The sequence below is a fragment of the Monopterus albus genome, unplaced genomic scaffold, assembly GCF_001952655.1.
Source record: "Monopterus albus unplaced genomic scaffold, M_albus_1.0 scaffold462.1, whole genome shotgun sequence".
In the NCBI taxonomy this organism is placed as follows: Eukaryota; Metazoa; Chordata; class Actinopteri; order Synbranchiformes; family Synbranchidae; genus Monopterus; species Monopterus albus.
In genome coordinates this window covers 34,804-50,373 of record NW_018128342.1, presented here as the reverse complement: position 1 = coordinate 50,373, position 15,570 = coordinate 34,804, and the positions used below count along the sequence as shown (strand labels likewise).

The 15,570-nt window shown below is 44.7% G+C and overlaps 1 protein-coding gene and 1 long non-coding RNA gene across 2 annotated transcripts in view; one reads left to right on the top strand and one right to left on the bottom strand.

Annotated features, from left to right (window-relative positions):
- Window positions 1-5,312: 5,312 nt before the first annotated feature.
- Window positions 5,313-6,995, bottom strand: LOC109952479 (uncharacterized). Its single transcript, XR_002273767.1, has 3 exons — window positions 6,286-6,995; window positions 5,502-5,607; window positions 5,313-5,383 (listed from the first exon to the last, which is right to left on the bottom strand). It is a non-coding gene; the product is annotated as an uncharacterized LOC109952479 (long non-coding RNA).
- An 8,155-nt stretch (window positions 6,996-15,150) lies between these two features.
- The window catches only part of LOC109952480 (tenascin-like), a gene marked incomplete at its 3' end in the record, with an annotated part of 34,805 nt that continues 34,385 nt past the window's right edge, over window positions 15,151-15,570 (top strand). The window contains exon 1 of the mRNA XM_020587573.1: window positions 15,151-15,340. The remainder of the gene's footprint in view (window positions 15,341-15,570) is intronic.

The following is a 15,570-nucleotide window of genomic DNA, read 5'->3' as shown; positions in this document are numbered from 1 at the left end:
GTAGGTAAAAGTACAGGAACAGCAACAGAGGCATGACGTAGGTATCATCTAAGTACATCAAATAAAACTGTAATGCAGAGTTAAAATCAACATAATCACTGGAGCAGGTGCTGCATTACTGCTCTCCTGCTCAAGGGTGACTCCATGTCTTGATGTTCTTCAGGGTGAAGCCTGCGGGGGCAGCAGTGAGCACCTGGTAGGAGCCAGGTGCAGTCAGGTGGAGGACAGCGGCACCTGGTGCAGCTGGAGGAGCAACACACTGCAGCAAAACGCGTGAGTAAAGATTGATGATTAAAGACGAGAGAAAGTGATTGATTAAACACTTAAGTAGCTGTTTTTGTAATTTAACCCACTGCTGCCAACAACATTTCCTCCCCAGTGAAATTGGAGGATGTGGTCTGACTTTCAGCAGTGCAAAGACCAAAGCCTCTTAACTGGAGCGTTTAAAGGAGGAAGAGATACTGTGTGATTTGAATTAGAGTCACAGTGTTAGCGCTCAGTGAAATGTGAACACAGGCATGAAAACATATTGATATCATTCAGGGACTTCCACTTCCTTAGGAGGTCAATATAGCTGATCCTCCCTGACTAAAGCTCCATAATCCACTTGGAATCAGGGAGAAAGCTGGCTGCAGAGCTCGCCTGTCTGCTGAATGTGGTGAAACACACCGGCTGAGGGGGGCTCAGACAGATGTTCAGGTTCTTAGAGCTGTGAGTGAAATATGCATCATTAATGTCAGGAGGGCTCCTGTGTGACGCCTTCTCAGTCACACACACAGACATGACATTGTGCACATCCTCTTCAATCTCCTGCTGCTTTTTATCAGAGGCATAGCTGCAAATTACACTGGCATAAGTTACAGTTATCTGTGAAGATTTCTGCCAACTTATATTTTTTTAGTTGCTTAGTTGTTTGACTAAAAATTAAATTTTCTAAAAAAAAAAAAACGATTTAAATGTGTTTGAACCACCTGCTACTCAGAAACACAGAGTGACTTATTTTGAAAAAGTAATGGTATTTTCCGTGATTTCATTTTCACTTTCTTCTCCAGCCTTCATTTACCATGATCCATTGGCTGCTCTACTGCAAATACACCGGTCTGTATTCAAGCACGTACCTGCACTCTGCATTAATTCAAGTTTTTAAGCAGGATGCTCTTTGCTCCAGGTGGGAGGTGTGTGTGTGCGTGTAAATGAAAATTGGCTCCTTACTGAGGGGACATTCTGTGAGCTGAGGGAGAGACTGTAACCTCAGACAGTGTGGGTTATTCAGGCACTGTGGAGAAAAGCTGGTCTCCCTATTTACACTGTTTTCATACTAAATGCCAAAATGAAAACGTCCCGAGAAAAAATTGTTTGTGCTGGAAGAGAAAGGAGCCCCTGAATTTGGGAGCGTCACTTGGTAGCAACAGAAAGAGAAACTGTGAGCTTCCTGTTCCAGGGTTCATTATGTTTTCTTAATTTAAAGAGTCAGGTGGTTTTGGCTGCTCTGAGTGGTGCTGCTGGGAATTCACCCTCCGACCTCCATGTGGATGCTTCTGTCCTTAGCAGCAGTAAGGAAGCTGCTGAGAAGACAGCACCAGAATAAATAACAGAGGAAATGCGATGCCCCAACTAGTTTCTAATAAGGCTCAGACACCAGAGGTCCTCCCTTGGTCAGTGGAGATCGAGGCCTTACCAGGCATTTCTGTAGACACAGCACATTTTCATTCCCAGGGTGTCAAAGCCCCAAACTTTGTCCCGTGCCTTTGGCCTCTGTGCAAGACCTGAAGGGTTTTCAGTCGACTCGACTGTGAAGCCGCCGGTGCCACTGCTCTGGGTGTCTGCTGACTCCAGTGCAAGCCTAGACGAGGTGATGAGCTGTATGGAGCAAGGGACTCTGCAGCCAAGAACTGTCCTGATTCGTTGATTCTCTTGTCCTCCTGGTTCTCCTTATTCCGTTTCTCTCTGTTGGTGATGGGTTGCTGAGGGAAAACGTGGCATGCCCCTGACCACTGACCTCTGATCTGTACGTGGACAGATTGAAAAGAGAAAGTTTCCCAGAAGGATTCGACACGATACCACACAGAGAAGAGGCATCCAAGTCCCTGAGCCTGATGACAGTGTGCAGGTGATTTTATCTCTGTAACACAGTTGTGTAGCAGCACTGAGGATGATGATGATGATGAGGAGGAGGAGGATGCTTTTGGATCCTTTCTACGTCCTGTCCGACCTGATTGTCTTTCTCTCAGCACCACTTAACTTCAGCTGTTTGGTCCCCAGACAATAAAACAAGCTCCCGTTAGCGATGTGACTGCAGGAGCTGCTGATCTGGAGCTGCTCCGGCTCGCTCCAACACATGTTTTTAACGACCACAAACCACAACGCGTTTCACATCTGGATCTCTAACAGGAACCACTTAGGAGGTCCAGCCTCAGACTCGGCTCACGGTGTTGTTGTGTGGGATCTTTTAAAGTTCTCATTTCTGCTTTTCATGTTGCTTCTTTTTCTACATTTCTGCCTTAATGTTTGATGCTGCTGCGAGTTAAAGCGATGAGCAGAACGTTTCTTCTTCATCAGCATTATGCAGGTGTTTTTATATACAGCTGTTAAATCTGATTCTTAATACCTTCTAAGGACTTTTTGAGGAAACTGAATTCGTGCTTTTTAAGAGTTTTCAAGACCTGCGGGTCTCCGGTGCCAGGAGCTGCAAAACAGAGGACGACCTGCTGAGTCGAAGTCACGTGATGGGCTGATGTCCGCACCTTAAAGCCACTGCGACACCTGCTCTGAAATCCAGATACAAAATGCTCAGGGAGGAAGTCCCGCTTTCTGTTTTGTTTTGATTTGTTGGTTTTTAAGGCCTTTCCGTGCTCCTTAGCAATGGGACAGTTTTGCACCAGTGAGTTTAACACCATGTGTAATGATTTTAAAGCTGTTAGCCTGATGATTTTCTTTATTGGGCTCCACAGTCTGAACACAGTGGCCGTTTCCTGGATGTTACTGCTCCGACGCAGTAAATATGTTCCAAGTGTACTTGACGCTGCCTGGGTCATGGTTCCAATCAGCAGCCTCACACTCAGCTGCTGGGTGTTGCTGACAGTGATGTCGACTTGTGACTCACTTGTTTATAGATGTTTAGGCTCTCGGTTTGAAGACCTTTTAAAGCCACTAAATGGACGCAGATCATATTTCTGACAGAGAAATTTCAACACAACTCAGCATGGTCTTTTTGTCACGCAAAGTTGTGTCTTTGGTTTGCAAGAAGTAATGGAAAACTGCTTGTTTGGTTTTGTGTGAATATCTCACATGGAAATACTCTGACAGCAACCTTCACTGGGATCCAGCAGCTGGAAGACATAAAATATCTGTAAATATTCAGCCAAAATAATCCCTTGTTCATTTTGGAATTATCGGTGAGCGGCACCAGTTACTTCACGAGATTGTGTAATGTGTAAGCTCGGCAACAGACATGTGACGATTTCACATTTTCTCATATTCATAAAAAAATAAGCATCGGTTCTGAGGTCTGCAGAGGGTCCACCTCAGGGACCTGTGCTGGTGCGTCGTCCCGTTACGTCAGGTGACGACCTGGGGGAACGTCACTTTAAGACATCGAGGACGTTAACAGTAAACCTCCTCAGGAGGTTTTGCAGCCTGTGTGTTTTGAGAGGAGCAGATCTGTTTTATGACTTTTTTATGATTTCTCTGCACCTGTCAGACAAAAGTCTTGCAGCTTTTTGAGACTGTGATGTTGTGTTGCTGCATTTGTCCGGCGTCTCCCACTATCTGATTCCCCTTCTTCACGACTCCCTGCATAATCCAGATTCTGCAGCTCCGTGTCTGAATGAATAGTTTGCCTTTTACAGAGGACAATCCTCTTCCTCCTCTTCGCTGTTACAGAGGCCTCTTTCAGTTTTCAGAGGCTACAGATAACTAAATTTGGCCCCCTCTTTATTTGTCCTGCTCTCTACCTTACAACATTCTGACACCCGTGTTCAGAATAAACGTGTGTGAAACTGCAAAATGGGCAAAAAATGCTGAAGGTCAAACGCCGCTGAGTGCCAGCGACAGCCTGTGTTTTGGTGACACATGAGTAACTTCACAAGCATGTCGTGTCGACCCACAGGAAGCTTGTTCCCAAAGGCTGCCCCCGTCGGTTGCTGGAGTCTGGCCAGCTCCACCGGGAGAGACGGGGGCGCCCATGCTGTCAACTTCCTCTGGTCTGTTCACTGTGGTCAGATTTTTTTTTTGCCCCTGAAGACCAAATGTTGTCACTTCTTCCATTCATACTTAAATTTGTGTTTTGTCTCTGGATTTAGAATCAGCTCCTTCTGGACCTATGACTGTGGAATTTTGGCTGGAGCCCCTCAGCGACAGAGGATGTGCTGACAGGTAATGTGCAATACTGCTGACTCTAATAAGAAGTAAGGAAATATAAGGGATAACTTTTAAAACCGTTGACACTTTACTAATCCTGTGTTACAACTGAAGTTCAGCTGATGTTTATGTAGGAATCTAAAATGTACAAATGAAGTTTATAGTGCATCAGTGTAATGTTCATAGGTCTGCTGTCATTCAGCTTTACAACATGATACAGGTGAGAGACAGGACGGGACAAAAGCAAACAGGGACCGAGACTAATGCACAGAAGGATAAATAACCTGCCTTATTTCTGATGTTTCAGGTGAAAAGGTCATTGACAACTGTTCTTCTAATGTTGCGTTGAGCCTAATACTCAAGGTCACAACCACCAAAAAGCACAGTCCCTAACAACCAAAGCCTCCACAGGGCGGAGGCCTTCCAGAGCTGCACTGTGGCCGCTATTTGTGTGCAACCGCACTTTGATAACAGACGACCTTCAAAGAAATTCAGATGTTTTTCTCACCTATTACTGTGTAAAATCTGCAACTGCTTATCTCATTTAAACGCCTTAGATAAAATGTTCGGCTGAGTCTTGGCTGACGTGTGGGAAAAGTGCGAGGTCATAAACGCTGTTGGAAACTCGTCAGACTTTTCTGCTCCAGCTCCATATTCACAAACACATGAATGAAACCGAGCACGGTTTTAAATCTCCCTGCTCCTGCTGTTTCACAGGTCAGTTTTCCACCTCTGGCTGCTCCAGCTTTCTGTCCTTCAGCCTTTTATGAGGCGTGGGTTTAGGAGCCCCAGATGGTGAAGGTATGATGGGGGGGGGTGAAGAGTACTTCAGAGAGAACGAAAAAACAAAGGTAGGTGGAAATTTTGATCTGCCTTGTAAACTCTGGGCTGCACATCCCTCTGTTTACCACCGTCGGTCTCTGGGGAGTGATAGGTGGCTGGTTTCTTGATGTTCTTCCAGTGTCAGTCAATCACTGTCTGAGACGGACAAGCCAGAGGAGGCGCAGGCTGCTTGGTGGCGAGCCTACAAAACAAAGGAAACACAGCGGAAGGTATAACCGCTGACGAAACTGCTCAAAGAGTTTCACAACGAGTCGGATGAGGCAGAGGGAGAATGTCGAAACATCAGGACCATGAATCACCTGCTGCTAATGAGAACCGTGGCTGCTCACAGATGTGATTCCAGATGTGAATGTGTAAAGCTGTTTGTGTGTGATCGTGTTCTTCTTCGCTCTCAGTGATGCTCACCTGGTTAAATAAAGGTAAAAGACATAAGAAGATGCAGCGACAGGTTACTCACACTCTTCAAATAAGGGTTAGCTTTAGCTGTTGTTGTGTTGTGCTAGAAAATAACAGGTTTATGCATCATGTTGAAATGAGAAGTGTTTATATTCCACAAGGCCAGACTTCAGCAGAGACCAGAGTCATCACAGAGGGAGCAGAGAGGAGCATGTAAACACAGGGTAAGCTCAGCCCAGCTGTTTTGTTACTTACCAAAGACCTTAGCTCACCTCTAGAGGAAACATGGAGGCTTTTCACAGACTAATGCAACAGATCTATACAGTTTTAATGTTTGTCCCTGAGGCGGAGCAGGAGTTTTTTTTTTATTTTTATTTTTTATATATGTGTAAAATAATCTAGAGCATGATGGGAAGATGTCACTGAATGTCACCACCTGGTGCATGGCCACCTCTGTCTATTGTCACCTGTTATTTTATCCATTTTAAGTACATTTGTAAAGTCACTCCACAGAAGCATCAGTCAGTAACAGCTTTACTGATTAGACTGTCTGGTGCAGCACCAGTACTGACTGGTTGAGCCCTTTAATGCTGGCCTGAATGTGGAGCAGCCGAACGTTGCCCTGCTCCATCTGTGCTGCGTGTGTGTGTGTGTGTGTGTGTGTGTGTGTGTGTGTGTTGTACCTACACATGTGTCTGCAGGGCCAAGGTGAGAAAATCCCTCCGACTCTCTCCTGAAGCTTGTTGTGTTTCAGTGGAAACTCTGAGTCAGAGAAAGCGCAGTCAGAGCGACTCTCGGTGTTGCCAGTATGTGCCGCCTCATACCAAGTGCACGTTGGCTGCATCACAGTCGAGCTCACTCGCAGTGTGTTCATCTGCATGTGTAGGATTCAAGCTTTGACTTGGACCACGTGCATGTCTGCTGTGTTAGTCTTAGTGGGCGTGTTGGCTGTGTCTGTTGTGGAAAGATGTTAACGTGCACATGCCTCAGAGCTGACGTGGGGCTCCTCTCTGTCACCATCACATCGGTGGTTTTACAGCAGGATGACGGCGACCTCCTTCCTGGAGCTTCTCACCGTTATGGTCACATCCAGCACAAACAAGCTGTGAAACCTTTTAATACAGGAGATCATAAACTGCACCTACAACACACTTGTTTCTTGCTGAAGCTTCAGTTATAGAGTAGAAGTTTTTATTGGAGGGAAGTTGCTCTCAAAGCAGAATTTATTTTGGAGACACATTTCAGCGTTTTAAGGTAAAATGACATGCCTGAGTTTAAATCCAGCCCAAACCACGGCCCAGCCCCGATCTCAGTCAAAGCCCTAAATCTTAGCATTATGAACAGCTGTCGGTCCTGAAGACGACTTCATGTTGGGTTTTATACTACATAACAAAGAAACATGATTTCCTGTTGTCTGCGGGACGTGCACTGATCTGCAACTATTTCTCAGTAGGTATATGGTAACATTCCCTGCCCAGATGTGGGGATGTATATGTGCTGTATCTGTGTATAAGCACCACTACACCTACAGTAATGTTTTCTGACAGGATACTTTGGCTTAACAAGAGACTAGAAAGATGAAGACGGTGGTTGTGCCGTTCATTACAGAGCAGCACACAGCTGCTTCTCTCAGCATTTCAGTGGGATCTGAAGACAAACCAGAAAAGAGCTAACGGCTTGTACACTGATTCCAAATGACAAGGAGTATGTTGGAGAGCCCTTCGTCTTATTTACAGCATGGCAGCGTTTTGTAATGTGCTGCCTTCTGAGCATAACTTTGACACGGTTTAGATAATGAGCCTGTGCTGCATGTGTACAGCATCACGTCACCATCTGTGTGCAGGATTGGCCTCCTCATAAACAAAAGTGTGGTTGCATGGGCCCTTGCTGTGCAGGTTTGGTTTACTGATGTTGTCTTGTGTCCTTTTAAAACCTCTGAGTGGGACCCTCGTGGTGTCAGTGAACACACATTAGGTAAGAGATGTTTGGCAGGTACAGCAGATCAGGGCTTTTTGTTTCTCTGTGGTGAGTTTCTCTTTCTGTGGGAGGGGGGGGGATGGATCACAGGTGTACTGACGGGCCTGTTGTGCACCAGCTCCACAAACCACTGAGAGTCCGACCCCTCCTGATGTAACGCTGCTGCATTCACTTTGTGTTGGAGTCATATGGAGTGCGGGGGCCGAGCCGAATCCTCTGGTCTCTCACAGATTCTCAGTCTGAACTGTTGCATTTTACAGCAGCTGCAGTGTGAAGAACACAACAAGGAGCCCCTCACACACACAAAAAAGAGATTTATGTGTGTGTGTATGTAACCACCAGAGTATGCACACATGAATGTGTGTGCATCCTAGCAGATGTTAACAATGAAGTGGGCTTGTTGTTTGTTATACCAGGAAGACAACGGGATTTTGGACAGAATATTCTCAGTGCACTCTGCTGTGTGTGTGTTGCACTGCACATTATGAGAATCCCTTGTTAATTCCATTTTCCATTTTCCTGAAGTTTGAAACCTCTTTGATTCACTTCATGGTCAAATACTGCACAGTCAGTGAGCTGCAGTGAAACACAGAGGGGTAAAAACTGACGACTGTGACTCAAATACCTGCGAGTACTTCCACCTGGTCTCAACAAACGTCTCACAGACACTCAGAGCCGTAATACAGATGTGTTAGATGACTGTAATCCAGGTGATACTGTAATTTTTTTGTTTGTTTACATGCAGACAGAGGCCATCTTGTTAGAGAAAGGGTGGACTTCCAGTTTTGGAACAGAGGTCACAGACAGTGCCCCACGGACCCCGTCAGCTCCCTGTCTGTTACTGTGTCTCTCAGCTTCTTTCACACACACAGAGGAAGCTGAGGAGTGTTTCCTGCCCGCTGCAGACTCTCACTGTGGTCAACGTGAGAGGAAGCGGTGAGTCATTTAACCGCTGGTGGTTAGCATGAGGGAGTGAAACAGAGTGTGGCCTGAGGTTGGGGAACGAAACCTCACGCAGTCAACCACAGGCCACAAAGCGACTTTTCACTTTCATGTGAAACCCCATGAGAGGTTAAACTGCAGTCGTTACGGCAACAGAAGGATCTTTCTGCTGTCATATCACAGTCACTCAGCTGGGGACAGGACACCTCCTACTGTCACTCTTCACACTGACCTAACAGCACCTGTTCAGAGAGCATCGGCCAAGAATGACACAACAGTCCAGCTCCCAGAAGACAACTGGCCAAATCACTCAGCAAAGACACAGCCCAGTACTTATGTTATTATGAGCAAAGAGTCTTCATGATTACACATTTTTGTTCCAGGTTCTGCTCGTCTGCAGTGCCAGATTCCCCTGTGTTGCATTTCTTGTCTCTTCCACTTAACAGCTGATCCACAGACCCCAGGGATGAATCCTGATTCTGTGACCGATCCTCTTTTCATCTAGCGCCAGCAGCAGCTCGAACCTTAAATCTGAAACGGAAACACTAACTCAACACTAAATAAAATGAGGGTTCAACAAATCTGAAACTGTGTTTTAAAGAGTTTTTGGTATTTTGAGATAATTGGGCCCAGATGTGACCAGAAAAAGCAGCGAAATAACCCTTAAACTCTGTTGTCACAAGTAGAATAAAGATTCCCACTGTTTTCTACTCATTAATCACATCCAGTGTGGTAAATGTACAGCAGGGGCTTTAAGCTACGCCTGTCTGCTGACATGTGGATGGAGAAAACAGTGATGTCACCATTTCAGCAAAGGTTGAATTTGGGTTTGGAACCGTGTCAGGGCTTTAACTGGGGGGTCTGACACCCGTTCACCAAAGTGGGCCTCGGTGCCAGAGAGTGCCGCACCTTTCCCAGCGCTGGCCAAGACACACAGACTTCACAAACCGTTACTTTCCACTTTGACTTTTCCCCTCTCCTCCTCTTTTGCTTGCTTCTCCAACAACAATTTCTTACAATTATCTCCTCTTGGTTTTTCCTCCCTTAATGACTTGGCTACCATAATAAACTCGCTCTCTGCTAATGGCCTGTTTCCTCTGGTGTCAGAATGACTTCACCTTTTTTATGACTCTGCTCCTATTGAAAAGACTTCTCTCCTCACTCCCTGGACTTGCCTTTCACCACACTGCCCTGGTGGACAGTATCTTTAAGGTGGAGACTTTCTGCTTTGGAGCTAATTAAAAAAATCTAATGTAACACATGTGGGTGTGTCATTTGATGCCCCTGACTCAGAATTTAATGGTTCCTGATGGTCACTGATCGATTAAGTCAACACAGAAGCTGCTTTAGTGACAGGAAAGTTAAACTCACCAAGAGCGTGGCCAACACTGGCAGTGTCTTCTTTATATGAACTCACTTTGCTTGTCAAAATGTGTTAGCACACGGTGTGAACTCCCAGTGTGGAAGAACCAGTTGACGTCCGGTGTAAATGAATCTGTCCCGGTGCCGGTCCAGTTCATTTCGGATCATTTTCCCCTCCAGCTTTCACCACGTCCTCACCTCCTCAGGGCCCTGGTGTTTTCTGTACTTTTCCATGAATTGCTGTTCCTCATCTAGCCTCCAGATGTCATCGGACTTTCCCTCTGTTGCCTCTGCTCTCCTGTGCACCTGCTGACCAACCCACAATCAGCTCTCCTTGTGTCTGCCTGTATGATTTTGTTTTCCTAAAGGCTTTCTCGTTTTGGACTGGAGTCTTTGCTCTTTGCCTTTTGCCCTCTCCCTCTGGACTTGAGACGGTTTGATGGGATGACCTGTCTGGGTTCATCAGGTTCCTGACATGCCTCCTGTTTCCTCTGCATGGACTCTGTGTAAGGTTTTCTAAAGTTCTGGGTCAAAATCTGAGTGAAACAAACCAATGAGCCTGTTTGGAAAAGGCTGTTCCTGGTCACACACTCACTAAGTCAGTCTGTCAGAGTTACTGACAGAACCATCAGTTACCACTTCAGGATTTATTATATCCATGCTCCTGTTACTCTGTGGCCAAGCTGTCGCTCTGTGTTACTCTCCCTCTGACTCACCATGGCCTGATCACAACACACATGGAACAATTAGCCTTCACGTTAGCCTGCACGTGTTCTTGGTTTCTAAGGCATTTCAGTCATTTCCCTCAGGGACCATAAAAGTCCTGTCGATGAGTCTGCAGAGGCTGACTAATGGCTTTTGAGCTTGGCACTTAAAGTTAGTAGTTGAGACGATTCACTTTCTACTGTATGAACCAGACAAGGCCACAGGGAAACGCCAGCTCTCCGGTATCAGGAAATAGACACCATCCATGCAGAGTCAAAGCCAAACAACCCGAAATATAAATTATGTATGTATTCAAATAAAAAAAAAACAGGAGGTGCAAATCATGAAGAATGATGCAGCACATGAGCCCGGGGTGCTGTTAGCAAGTTACAAATTCATTTATTTATAAAGAAAGAAACTGTACAGAAGGTGCAGGTGGTAGTATAACTGTAAAACCATGCAGAGATTTAATGGGGCCAACTAATGTTTTGTCATTAGCTTAACATAAATGTATGGGTCTAGTTCATTTCAAGTTAACTCAACTTTAAATTTCTAGTTTTTATTTTCTGACCATGTCAGGACTTATTGAGTTTTCTAACCATGTAAAAACATCAACAGTTGTTAATGTGGTTGGGAATCAAGTAACATTTGTGCATTTAAACCCCAGCATTCAACATCCTGGAGGCTGTGGTCTACCCCAGTTTGTTAGAAACTGCAGTGACCCATGGAAAGCCTGAAGCTGTTCTATAAATGTGTCTTTTTGTTATTTGTCACATTAATGTAGACTCTGTTGTCCCAGTCAGGATCCTATAGGAGTGGTTGCTCTGTTTTTTAGTGATCTGACTGGTCAGCGCTCAGGCTGTTGGCAGGTTCTGGTCCTGTGAAGTTGCCCCGGAGCAGGTCGGCTGTGCATCATCAGTTACCATAGTGATCTAGCCTGATTAAGAATGAGCCCGCTTCAGGCCCCCGCTGAGGTGGACTGGCAGCTCTACATGAGCCGTAGATGAGAACAGCTGGATGTGGGTTTGGGTTCACATGTTTAAGGCAGCAGAGGAACCTAGACTTGAACTTGACATGGTTTACGAACAAAATGCACGGGATGCTAGAAATCACAAGCAAAGAAACCTGCAGCATGCTGTGAAAAATATGATGTATTAAGCACGGTATTTTTATTTATTTAATAGGGACAATACACATTAATAAACACTTCTGCATCTGGACAGATGTTACAAAGGCATCCTAAAAACAAAAATAAGCAGGCGGTGAACTATTAAATAGAAACCAGTTTCTCATTAAAAGCATGTGGCACAAATTAAAAACACATTCAAAGCAGCCGATAAAAATATCAGCCATAAAAAAACAACACTGTGCCGCATTATTAGATGCTAAGTGAAGCATACAAACCAGAGGCACAGACATGAATGAATACAAAACAGCAAAGCCACAACAACAGGTGCAGGTGTTTGACGGCAGCGAGGTGAAGATGCTTTTTAATCAACAGTCTTCACACTTAGGTGTGATAAGAACAGAAGCTGTAGGAGTAACACTGACCGAGTGTAACTCAGTGCATGACAACACTGACTAACAAATGCTACTAAGTTAAATCCTCAAGTGAATGTCCTTGGGGCCAAAAGGATGTTTGTGAATCTAAGTAATAATCAGAAAACGGGTTCTGACTTACTCCAATGCACCACAGGTGAGCGTCCTCCATCTGAAACTGGGTGCTCGGCTCGACTTTAACAGACTTTAACAGACTTGGAAACAAACAGCTCTGGAAATCTAAGAAGCTGCAAACAGGAAATTAAAAAGAACAGGAAAAAACAGAGCCAGAGAGAAAATTGCTGCATAATGGTGTTGTGTGTTTCCTTGTGACAAGACAGTGCTGAGCGCACAACCAGTCACCTGGGCAGGTTCTCCAGGCGCTGGATTCAGTCTGAGAGTCGCTGAGTCATGAGACAATGGGCTAGTTGGCAGAGAAATGTAAATCATTTTGTCGCTCTAGTCGAGTTGTGTCTATAGTTGCTTTTTGTCTTTTAGTCATTCTGTCTATGTGATTATTATGCTTCTTTTTGGCCTTTTTGTCTCTCTGTAGTTGTTCTGTACGCCTTTGTTGTTATATTGTGTAGACTTGTAGTTATTTTTTGGTGGTTGTTTTTTGTGTCTTTGTACTTGTGTTTGTGGTCATTCTGTGTCTTGTAAATGTTTTCCATCTTTGCATCTCTGTAGTTGCTGTGTCACACTGTAGACACTTGGTCTGTTTGTAGTTGATTTGTGTCACTTTGTAGTTGTTTAAGTTCTCCATGTGTGGTTATTTTTTAAATTTTGTATTAATTTTGTGTCCCTTTGTGATCAGTTTGTGTGCCAGTCATCTCACACAGAGGCCCTCTCACCCCCTAGACCTGCCATCCTGCAGCCATGAGGTCCGTTCTTTTCGTGGACATGTCGTGAGTAGCTATTGTAGTGTTTGTTTTTCGGTGGCATGGCGACCGGTGGTGTGACTAACTGTTTCATAACTTCTGTTTCATAACCCTGAAGACAAATGTCCTGTCACCGTGCCAGTGAGTCAGCCTGAATCTGACCGAATGTTTGAAGGCACAAATGAAAAACAACACACCTGATCCTGATTAGCCACCAATGTGCAACTGTTTATTCTATATTTGGAGCGTTTTGAAAGCCCGTTGTTTACTCTTACTGGCAACAACAGTCCTCCATGCGGTCCATAAGTGAGGCTCTCATGCTGTAGATTTTTAGATTATTACTACCGGCATTATTGTAGATTAAATTAGGGGCCCTTGCAAGAAACTTCCAAGTAAAACCTCAATTTCAGTTTTAACTTTTGGAAAACTTTCTAAGGGGCTGAATCTTAATATTTCACTAATGAGAGGCATTTGGACTTTAAAAGACAAAAATGTAGACTTTCAGTATAAACACTTTAAACTGGATTTAAAAACATAAAATAATCTTTTATTCATAAACTGTCATAACCTTGGTTTTCATATATGTATTTGGCATAGGTTTATACAAACAACATGGGAATAAACAAGATGTAAAAACTGCCTCATCTGGGCTGACACTGAAACAGTAGTTAGTTTTACTGGTAATTTGCTGTTTTGCTGAAATACTTCACACAGAATTAATACAAGGAAACGGTACAACGACTGTGCTGCATGAGCACTGACTTTTGCCCAAGTATCACTTTTCACCTTCAATCATCAATTACAAAAGTGTTAAAGCTGAATACATTACGAAGCTTTGTGAATGAAGGGACGTATATCCACGGTGAGTGCAGCGTGTGGCCAGCTGTGCCACTAAGGGTGAAGCCTGGGGGAGCAGCATGGGGTCGGGCAGGTTTTAGGGCCAGTAGTAAACTCGATAGTAAAGGTGTTTGGCCTCTGGCCCCTGAGTGGTCTGTATCTCACAGTGCAGAGATGAACCTGCGAAACAGTTTCATCAGTAAAATAAACAGTTGTCTACATGTAGTTTTGTGGACCCCAGTCATCACTGACAGACACGGTCTGTTTATTTAAAAAGATGCTGCCGAGCCACAGCAGAAGGAAGCAGAGGTCAGACAGAGTTCTTCATAAAAATTTCAGCTGGAAACCTAAAGCTACAAAAACCTTTGTAGGTTTATTTCCATGAAATAAAGAATTCATCCATGGAGATTTAAAAACGATAGTCATTTGTTAAAGAAAAATATTTCACAACGCAGTGTGTTCTTTTTACATAAACACGTCTCTCAGACTAAATAGGTATTGTTTGTTCGTGGTTTAGGGAATTATGCAAACTGCATGACAGAGTAATCTCTGTTTGTTGGAAAAGCATTAGAAGAATGAAACAAGGCTGCGAGCACGAAGCACTTTGACAGCCTGAACTCCAACCCTGATAGCAGCCTGGTGGAAAGCACCTGGTGAAGATGGCTCACAACCATGTCTGTAATCATTCTCACTTTCTCCTGATTCGCTGAGTGACCCTTCCAAACCACCTGACCCTGGGTCAGATCATCCTCGACTTCTGGACTCTGGTATTGGTCAATAGACAGCTCGGCCTTTTTAATTCACCCACAGTCAACTGGACGGCCTTTACCAGAAAGCTTCTACATGTAAAGAAGAATTTAATGAGTCAACCACTGAAGAAGCAAGAGAAGCTCAGTTTCCACTGACTTCCATGGATGATAGACGTATTATAAGCAACCAACCAGCAGAATCTGTGAATTCAACAGGCAAGTAGAGAATCAGCTGATGGAAAAAATGCCCTGCACTTCTGCAACAATATACGCATCCTGTGTCTGAGCTGAGCTGAGCTGAGCTGAGCTGTGCATCGTCTCACAGGTGTCCGATCCTGGAGCTGCTGTGCTCACGGTGACTGGCACAGCAGGTTTGTCAGCACAGCATCAAAGGCCGATTCTCAGGTGGTGGAGCAGGGGACGCACATTAGGCCACTGTGCTCCTTTAAACTCCTCTAAAAGTTCAGATGTTTTCCATCGCACACCCCCGCCCAAGAAGGACCTGTGAAGCCAGGATTACATCAGAGAGAAAGAGGGGAGGAGGAGGAGAGAGAGGGAGGAAAAATTCTTCAAGTATGAGGAAAATGTTACTGCTCCCCTCCCCTCGTTTTCTTTCTTTCTTTCTTTTATTCTTTCTTTCTTCTCTCTGTCTCTCTCTGTCCACCCCCTCCCTCCGGTTCTGTCGGTCAGTCACTGAGCTTCACTGAGTCAGACAGAAACCGACAGAGAGAAGCTCATCACAGCTCTGAGCAGGTAGGAGGATTCTTTAGCCTCTCTCTGGTTGTGTGCATTGGTTTGGTAACATCTTGTGTTTCTGAAATGATCCTGTTAACAGTAGTGATATTGCATCAATGTGCATGAGGAAATATGAATATGTAAATTAACTAACTCGAGCTGAAGCAATTTGTCAACCAGTTGTTTGGCCGCAGCTGCTTTGGTCATCACTTAATAATTCAAGTCTTCAATTCAAGACAATTCAGACA